The sequence below is a fragment of the Eumetopias jubatus genome, unplaced genomic scaffold (genome assembly GCF_037043125.1).
Source record: "Eumetopias jubatus isolate StellerSeaLion01/CBP00866 unplaced genomic scaffold, mEumJub1_p1.0 scaffold_11, whole genome shotgun sequence".
Taxonomy (NCBI): domain Eukaryota; kingdom Metazoa; phylum Chordata; class Mammalia; order Carnivora; family Otariidae; genus Eumetopias; species Eumetopias jubatus.
In genome coordinates, this window is record NW_028274817.1 from 15,733,448 (window position 1) to 15,743,346 (window position 9,899).

The 9,899-nt window shown below is 43.8% G+C and overlaps 1 protein-coding gene across 3 annotated transcripts in view; it reads right to left on the reverse strand.

Annotated features, from left to right (window-relative positions):
* PHF6 (PHD finger protein 6) overlaps positions 1–1,686 on the reverse strand; it is a 46,886-nt gene extending 45,200 nt beyond the window's left edge. For all 3 annotated transcript variants that reach the window (XM_028094431.1, XM_028094429.2, XM_028094427.1), the window contains exon 1: positions 1,532–1,686. The gene's annotated coding sequence lies outside the window, so the exon portion shown is untranslated. The remainder of the gene's footprint in view (positions 1–1,531) is intronic.
* Between the last annotated feature and the right edge of the window lie 8,213 nt (positions 1,687–9,899).

Consider the following 9,899-nt stretch of genomic DNA (forward strand, 5'->3'; position numbering starts at 1 on the left):
TAGGGCGAATAAGGGCATTCCAAGGACCAATATTAAGGGATTCATAATGATCCACACAGCTCTATGGCCTTTTAATTTCAGTATAAAAGGTTTTTCAGCGCATGCAGAGATCAAACTTTGATGCTTTCGCCCAACAATGAAACCTTTTCCTTAAAAGAAACAGAACATTATGGATAATGTTATAAAGCAGAAATAAAAAAGCAAAGGCATCGGCGTGAAAAACATCATTTAAATGTCTGGCAAAATATAAAAGCTCGATTAGTTAGGCTGAAACAATCAATGCGTTCCTGATTTTACAAGATGCTGTAAAGCACCAAGGTAGAAATAACCTGAAACATCAAGGAGAGCATTCAAGAACCCAGTCGAGAGCTCATTCAATGTTGGTATCTGAAAGACCATTTTCACAGAAAAACAAAACAAAACAAAACAAAAACTGCAGTTCCGGAAGATCAAACAATTCCGCACGCAATCAAGCTGAAATATACAGTTCAGAATATATAAACGTGATCCCTAAAGAAGCAGTATTTCTGTCAGGAAAGTTACAGCGGAGAGAAATAAACGAATAAGAGATGAACCGGAAGGGCACCTGAATTTGGTTGCACGATATTATTACATGCTTCGCACTGCTTTTTGCGGTTATTCAAAAGGAAACTGAAGGAATTTTCCAGTTGCTTCAAACCCAAGGGTAAGAAAGAATTTGAACTGTATGAATAAGACCTGATATTAAGTAGTAAGCCGATGAAAAGAAAAGGTTTTTCAAAAAGAAAGGATTTTTCAACTTCCACGCAGGATATCGAAACGAACAAATTTCAAAAGAATGCCGTGCTGTTCGTCCATATAATAAAGGATGGTACACATAACGTACCGGATCCTCTCCCCGTTATTTATTCCTCAATACACACTAGACTCCAAGACCTCCCTCTAATCAAGCGCTGGATAAACTCGCAAAACTATCTTCCTCTAAAACACTTTAGCAGGTCCTTTCGGTCGGCAAGTCAGGGTCCCCTAATCGTCCTTTTCCAATCCTCCCGAATCCAGGAAGCTATCCCACCACTTTCTTTAACCCTCCTTCCCCAGGAGTTCGCCCTCAAACAGTCTTCGTTTCAGATCTCAGTTTCGCCCCTAATTCCCCCCACCCCAGAGTTCCGTAAAGCTAACCCTCTTGCCATCCTAACCATTCTTCCTCTTACGCTTCCCAAACTGGGAGTCTCCCTCCTTCCCAAATATGTCCTAAGCGATGGCAAAGACTAAAAATCCCCAGTATTTTTTCCTCCCTAAATGCTGCGCCCCCTCCCCCGAAGTCTAGGCTTAAGCCTAGCCTCTCCCTTAGCTCCTCCAAAACACTTTTCTCAGCAGCCTCTCTGCCAAGCGCCTTCAACGAGCGGCGCTTCTGGGGTCCTTGACAATAAAGCGAGACCACCAAGAGTCCCCCTTAACAACGGGCAGGGGCGGCGGCCTGGCCATCGCCATCCTCCTTGTCTTCTCCCGCCGGGCAGAGAATGGGGGGCCCCAAGCTACCGTGGGGACTCACCGGCGGGGCCCAGAGGCGAACGGCAGCGGAGAAGCGCCAATGAGGGAAAAGAGAAAGAAGTCGGTGTCGGTTCTCCGGCAGCGCCTGGGAGCGGGGCTCTGTCGCCGGAGGTTGTTTCCTTTCATTCGAGGAGAGACGGGCTCGCGGAGCGCCCTTACGTCGCCCCCCTCGCACGCAACGACTCAACACAGCGTTAATACGTCTCGAGCGCGCCGCGGGCCCCGATTGGCTGCACGGCCGGGCAACTGAAGCCGCAGAGCCACGGCGCATGTGCGAAGGCCACCCCCAGTACGGATCGGGGCGGCAGGCTCCGCCTCCTGCTCGCGCGCGTACCTTCTATTCTCCCGTCCGCCGCTCAGCCAAGTGTTTGGGGGCCGGATCCGAGGAGATAGAGAAAGAGATTCAAAGATATCGCTGTGGCTCGGGCGGAGAAGGGGCAGGGTTGGGACTAGAAATCACTGGACAGGGGCCCTGGGTAGCCAGTTTTCAATAGTGATTCAAGTGGGTAGGCCTGATCCCTTGCACTTGTTCACCGAGGCCTTTTCACATCCATTATTTCATTGTACTCTCGTGGCATCCCTTTGAGGTCCTCCGTTCTCTCATTTTACTGCCAGGAAAGACTGAGAAGCTCGTAGTGGAGTCAGTCGGCCTGGATTTCAATCCTCGGGCAAATCATTTTCATCCCCGTACCTGAAAAAAATTTTTTGTCTTTAAGATGGGGATTAAAAATAGGATCTCACGGGTTTATTGTGAAGAAGAAATGAGATAATGCAAGTTAAGCGTGTATGAGCGTCCCTGGCATATAACAGGCCCTCTATACATGCGGAGATTATCATAATCAGAAAAAGATAAGTGCTTTTCTTTGTAACTCAACACAGGTAAACGCGACAGCTAATCGAGCGCTTTCCTCTTTGATGTATGGAGCCTGACTGCTTGGGTTTGAATCCCAGCTCCCCCACTTTTAGCTCTGTGACCTTGAGCACGTTGCATTACCTCTCCTCAGTCCCTCAGTTCCAGCACGTCCAAAATGGAGATCACAATGGTATCCATCTCATAGAGCTGCTAAGAGAACTGAGTTAATACATGTAAATCACATAGAATAACACTCGGGCACATAGTATGCCCTGTGTAAGGGTCAGCCTTTGTTATTTTCAACTACGCTCACACACTAAAAGCCAGTGGTTTAAAAAATAAATAAATAAAAGCCTTAACAAACTAATGAAAATTTAAAGATGCCCTCTATGTAGCTATTTTTCCTGTAAAAGCCCCCCCCGCCCCCCGCCGGTGGATTTGCGTTGTTGCGATCCAATGCTGTTACTACACTGTTTCATCATTCTTTTTATTTTTCCCTGCAATGTCAACCTTAAATTGTAATCCTAGAGAAAACAGTGATCGTGTTCTTGTAACACTGTATCCTGTTTTTGATATAAACAGGTATCAAAAAGGTTGGACAAAGCAGTCATTTAGCCAAATGGGACCCTTAGCCCTTTTACTCATCTATGCACTCATTTCAACGATTTGATTCAATAAACATCAGCGAAACTACTAAGTTCCAAAACACAATAGAGACACAGATCAACTCAATCCCTAACCTCAAGTTCATGGTCTAAAAAGGGAGACAAAGAAGCAAACAGATAAGGTATGGTGTGATAAATGCTATAGAAAGGTATGTGCCTGGTACAGCCATCCTCCACCTATTACGTACAAGGCCCTATGCGAAGGTACAATACAACAGTGAGTAAAACACAGCCTTTGCCCTCAACTATTTACCGTCTAACAAGGAAAAAACAAATAGCAATGATAGGAGATGGACGGCAGCACTTGCCTTAAGAGGTGGAAAGGAAGTGCAGGGAATGTTCCAGAGAGGAAGAGCTCAGCAACCCTAGTGAGTTTCAGGCCCCAGGTCTGCTAGCCAGTTTCAATTAGCATGACTGATACATGCAGCCTGTTATTTCAAGGGGCTACGGAAAGGAGTCAGATTGCGATAACACGCTATTAACAATGCCTGAGGATATAGCACAGGATCTCTTACTCTCTTATTGATCCACCAGCACACTCCCACCAACACTCTTCTAGTCCTTCTTCAGGCTCTAGATCCTGCTTTCTGTACCTCGTTCTCGGCAAAGGCCTTAACTTCCTGACTTATTTAGAGTTGGGCCATCTGAGCTAAGTGACTTTATCTTGTACACCCATCCTTTCTTGCTTCCTTCAAGACTCAGAAAGAACTGTCCTTCCAGCTTTTTAAAGCTAAGGCTGTGGTTTTAATCACGTCTCTTCCATGCTCTAGACGAACTGCTTCTTTACTTATTCCCTGCTGTTGTTTGCCTTCAAACACTTAGGATTCTTCTACCTTCTTCACTCCCAGACTGTGTTCTCAGCCTCCGATTCCTTCCCCAATCACACATTCGGCAGGCACACATATTCTCCGTATGCCAGGTACTATGGCACACCCTGGAGATTTGAAAAGAAAGAAGAAACAGCTCCTGCCTTCAAGGAATTCTCAGTCTACTGAGAATGAAAACCCAGTATTTCTAACAAAGAAAAACAGAATTTCAATATAAGAGACGAAATGTTCTAATGGAATTACATACCACAAAGATTGATGGGCTCTGTCCAACAGAGCAGGAAATACATCCTTGGGGAGGAAATGTTTTGAGTTGGATCTTGAAGGACAAGTCCAGGCCCAGAAAAATCTGGATTCCATCTTCACAACTTTTCTCCATCTTCATTCTTGACATCTCTGTGACATTTGACACTTTGGGCAGTTTACTTATTCTTAAACTTTCACCTTCTTTGGCTCTTAATGGGGACTCTTGACTCTGGCTCTCTGGCTTCTCTTTCAGTCTGTTCGTTGAAGATTTCCCTTCTTCTTACCTTATAATGCAGACTTTTCGCTAGTCAGAGTCTTAGACCTGCTGCAGGTCTATTGTGATTCCAACCCAGCAATTCTCAAAATTTGGAAGTGAGAATTACCTGGGGGCTTGTGAAAAATGCAAAAATTTTTGGTGCCACCCCCCACCCCGCACCCCACTCTGGGGATGCTGTAGTGGGTTCAGGAAAATGCCTTCTTAAACTGCCCAGATATTCTGATGCAGATCTGTTGGGGACCACACATTAAGAAACTGCCTTCCATTCTTTTTTGTAGAATTGAAACAGTCTCTTGATTTTACCCTGTAAACAACTGCTTAGCAACTCCATCTGCTCCTGTCCTTGAGCTCACTCACTAAGTCCAGTAGAAGCAAATTCATCCTTTCCAGCAACTAAAAAGTAATTCCTCTTTCCCATCTTCAGTGTTTCTCTGTAAGATACCTCTAGTATTTCTGCTCCTGCCTAAAACAAAGGCTAAATTCAACTACATGCCTGTCACCTCCCTTCTAGCTATAATCAACACCAGTGGATCATTCATTCATTCATCAAGTTCATATTGATCACCTACGGCATGTTAGATGAAGGTGGACACAGTGCGTTTTGGTGTAGTGGCGGACAGACCTTAATCAAGTAGTATAAACAAATGTAAAATTACAACCTCGTCTTGTGCAAAAAGAAGTAAATGTCACCTATATGGAACTGAAGTCTATTTGCATTTTGTATATTGGATACATTTTACATTTCTTATTTTTTATTTTTTAAAGTGGAAGTATTCTGCATTTTAAATAGTTCTGTGCAGGGGGCACCTGGCTGGCTCAGTTGGTGGAGTGTGCGACTCTCGATCTCGGGGATGTAAGTTCGAGCCCCACTTTGGGCATAGAGATTACTTAAAATGAAATCTTAAAAAAAAAAAAGATAAATGTTTCTGTGGGGGGAAAAAGTGCTGTTTATTTGTGTGAGATGCTGCATAAGAGTCAGGAGACCTGTGTTTGAGTTGCTGGCCTGCCACTAACTAGCAGAGTGACCTTGGACTATTCATTTGACTTCTCTGAACCTTAGTTTACACGTCAGTCAGATGAGATTGATATTACTTGCAAAGTTGTTATGGAGCACAAAGACAGATAATGATGTATGTGAATATTCTTGCCCCAACACATATGAAGGACAGGTTTTTTGTTTTTTCTTTTTTAAGTATCCCTTAACTGCCACATCATCTGATTGATCAACCTGCTAATGTCGGCTGCCAGAATTTGGCCCCTATGCTATTCTACTTAGTTTTTGTTGTTTGTTTATTTAACTTCCACTTAGTGTATTGGTGAGGTTTACTTTGTCCAGGCTATGGAGCTACTCAGGTACCTAACGGAGGAGCTAGGAGCCTTGGCGGACTTGGATGTTTCCTCTTGTTAAGCAGTTTGACGCTGGGTATGGTACAGACTCTGCCCAGGAAACTTGCGACTGTGGCAAAGGGAAATGCTTTAGAGGCACATGGATGGACATCTCTAAGACGTTGTTTATTGGATGTTAAATAAACACAGAAGCTGAATGTAATATATCGATGGCAATATTGGGGAAGTAATAAGCTTTATAGTGCTGATGCTTGCAAAATTATAAGAGTTAACTGACTTCTGAGGACAATGTACTAGGCACTCTGCTAAATACTTTATGCATGTTATCTTATTCATCCTTACAACAGCCCTGAGGGGCCGGGAGTAAGTAGTCCCATTTTACAGAGAAAGAGACTGTTGAGCAATTAAGTAAGTTGCCCAAGGTGATACAGCTGAGAAAAAGAAGAACCGTGGGTCAAGCCTACATTTATTTTGACTCCAGAAGTCAAACTCTTAATCACTATGTAGCACTGCCTCTTTTTTATTTGTTTGTGTGTTTTTTTATCTGTCTCCATCAGGGCAGGGGCTCTGTTTTGCCACGTTCACTGCTCCATCCCCAGCCCGGAGAACTCTGTGCCTAGAGTAGATATTCAATAAATATTTAATGAGGGAAAGACCGTGGAGAATGGGGAACGGAAAAGAGGAGAAACGGAGAATGGGGAAGGGAATATCATGAAGAATGGGGACAAGTACATTTGGAATGGAATGGAAACATCTCAGGAATTGGTTAGTAATGCAGCAGCCCAAGCCCAGCTACAGTGATTCCGGCACAGCCGTGAAATGGGGTCCAGAAACTTTATTTTTAACAAGCTCCCCAGGTGAGACTGCAGTACACGCAAAAGTTTGAGAACCACTAACCTACAGGCTTCAGGCGGAAAACGAAAACAAACACTTCCCTCCTGGGCATTTTGTCAGTTACATCTGAATGCCTGAGAGACTTCCTTCTGAACAGTATCATTCTTAGGCATGTATCTTAGTGAAGACACTTGCCACTGGGTCCTGGGTGATCTTGAGCATCTTTGTTCCTTTTGGTCCTACTTTGGCTGTTGGTTAAATAACAAAACCAGAAAGGGCTACACTAATCTCAAATAGTATAAGAATCAGTCTAAAAACTCAAAGGATTTATACATGACTAAGATTTGAGAGAGCTAATATTCACAGTGAGATGTAACTACCGGGAGGAAAAAACCCGAATGGCCTGGACACAAATCCTGATTTCAGATTAACCTCTTAGTGCCTTGATTTCCTCATCTGTAAACTGAGAATGATGGAAGTAACTTTCTCAAGGATTATTTTTCTTTTTTGAGAATTGCATGAGATAATCCACATACCGCACTTAGCACAGTTCCTGGCCCACAGAGCTCAATAAATAACTATAAGAGCTAGCTTTATAGGAGGTAATATGGAGCATTTTTTATCTTATACCACTTACGAGGAGCTAATAATGATCTCCAGTTTTTCTGAGAAGTGGAATAGAGAGACAAAAAGCCTTTGTTTCTTTTTTATTATTTCAATAAGCTTTTCTTTCTTTCTCTTTTGAAGTCCAGTTGACACACAATGTTCCATTAGATTCAGGTGTATGACATAGTGATTTGACAAGTCTATACATTATGCTGTGCTCACCACAAATGTAGCTGCCATCTGTCCCCAAACAGAGCTATTACAATACCACCAACTATATTCCCTATGCTGTGCCTTCCATACCCAAGACTTGTTCATTTCATAACTGGAAGCCTGTACCTCCCAATCCCCTTCACCCATGTTGCCCAATCCCCACCTCCGTTCCCCCTGGCAATCACCAATTTATTCTCTGTATTTATGGGTCTGTTTTTTTTTTTTTTCTTAAGATTTATTTATTTGAGAGAACAGGAATGAGAGAGAGAGTACATGAGAGGGGAGAGGATCAGAGGGAGAAGCAGGCTCCTCGCTGAGCAGGGAGCCTGATGCGGGACTCGATCCTGGGACTCCGGGATCATGACCTGAGCTGAAGGCAGTCGCTTAACCAACTGAGCCACCCAGGCGCCCTATGGGTCTGTTTTTGCTTTGTCTATTTGGTCTGTTCTTTAGATTCCACATATAAGTGAAATCATATGATATTTGTCTTTCTTTGTCTGACTTATTTCACTCAGCATAATACCATCTAGGTCCACCCTCTGTTTCTTTATTCGTGCTGTTCTTGCCTCCCAAAACTCCTTCACAACTCCTTTTGGACTAGGTTAGGAGCCTTCAGGATGCCATTCAGGTGTCAGCCCTTAGCTTTCCAGAAGTTTCACTCACCATTTGATTGAGTAAAGCTCACCTCCAGCGCTTCCATAGCACCCCGGCCAGACCTCTAGCTCATCACTTGGCACATCATATTGAAATTATATGTACTTCTGACTCTCCCATGAGAGAGTGAGCTCTTTGGGCAAAGAGACCACGTCTTATTCTTTTTTATACCCCCGGCACCTAGCACAGTGCTCGTCCAATAAATATCTGCTGAACTTTCTCAAAGGAACTTGTCGGGGAGCCAATGGTTATGGCTGTTGGAGGACAGTTTCCTGTCTGAGACTGTCGTCTTGTGCTCCGGGCGTTGGCTCCTGTGCCTCTTTTCACCGAGAGTCACGCAATGCATTTCAGCAGTTAATTATATACTGTATACCGTATATTATTCTCTCATTGCATCATATGTTAATGCATCACTTCTTTCCTCTTCCCTCAAGCATTGAGAAGAAAAGATTATGAATCGAAAGTGGATGATACATGGGGTGCCTGGGTGGCTCAGGCGTTAGGCATCTGCCTTCGGCTTGGGTCATAATCCCGGGGTCCTGGGATAGAGCCCCTCGTCGGGCTCCCTGCTCAGCGGGAAGCCTGCTTCTCCCTCTCCCACTCCCCCTGCTTGTGTTCCCTCTCTCGCTGTGTCTGTCTCTGTCAAATAAATGAATAAAATCTTAAAAAAAAAAAAAAGAAACTGGGTGATACAGCTGTAAGCCACCCCCAGTTATCAGTCAACTCTCCTTATTGAATGCCCAGGGTGCTGTGAATCCCACTGTTCGTCACCAGAGGCAAATGCACATGAAAAGGGAGCATGATTTACCATAAGGGCCTAGAGCAGTACCTTCACGTAGTAGGCACTCAATATTTGTTATCTAAATGAATGCTTTAGTGAAAAGGAGTAGCGTACTTGGTTAGGTGAGAAATCAGGAGGCCTGGCTTGTAGTCAGACTTCTGTCACTTCATTTTGAACTGGAAAAGTCACTTCATCTTTCTGGGACATGCTTTTACATTCTGAAAACCATGACGGAATCAGACTAGATGACCTTTAAGGTCTCTTCCAATTTTAAATATGCAATTCTTCCCACCAATAGTTTGAAAATCCCTCGAGAGTAGGCACAGTTGATATCCCTTATCTTCTCCATAGCACCTAGCACGGTGCTAAGCACACAGGGCTTGATAAATACTTTTAAAGTTAGAACCAGAATCCTCCATAGTCACCCTTACCCAGAATTAAAAAAAAAAAAAAAAAAGCATGACCAATAGACACCAAACACTGCCATGAAACATACATCATCTCTAAAAATAGGACCTAAAGGAAAAGTAGGAGAAAGCCTGGAAATCTCTTCTATTTGTTGCATGTCAAAATCTTTAAAACATTTATGATTTGAAATCCTAACTTAGGTGCCAGTTGCCAATCAGGGAATTTCCTTAATTCCAATGAACACTTGAATGCAATGGGAGTACAACTGCAGCTTGATCTTAGGCCCTATCTTCATGCTCCCTTGTAATCACCCACACTCATCACTTTATTTACCACCCACTGATGTGGTAACACACTCATTTATCTCTCTAGCCAACATCACTCCTCTGAATTCTAGGACCGTATAGCCAACTGCCTATTTGAAACTGCTTAGTCATCTCAAAGGCATCTCAAACTCGGTATGTCTTAAAGAGAACTCATGACCTTCTCCCTATAAACCTGGTACCAGTCCACTGTTGGCTAGCCAACTCACTGCACGGCACCTCTAGTCACCCAGTTCTGCAGGCCAGAGATCAAGGGGTCATCCTTGATACCACCCTCCATTCTGCTCCCTACCCCACCACTCCCGCTCATCTCCACTCTATCATTAATCATGGCA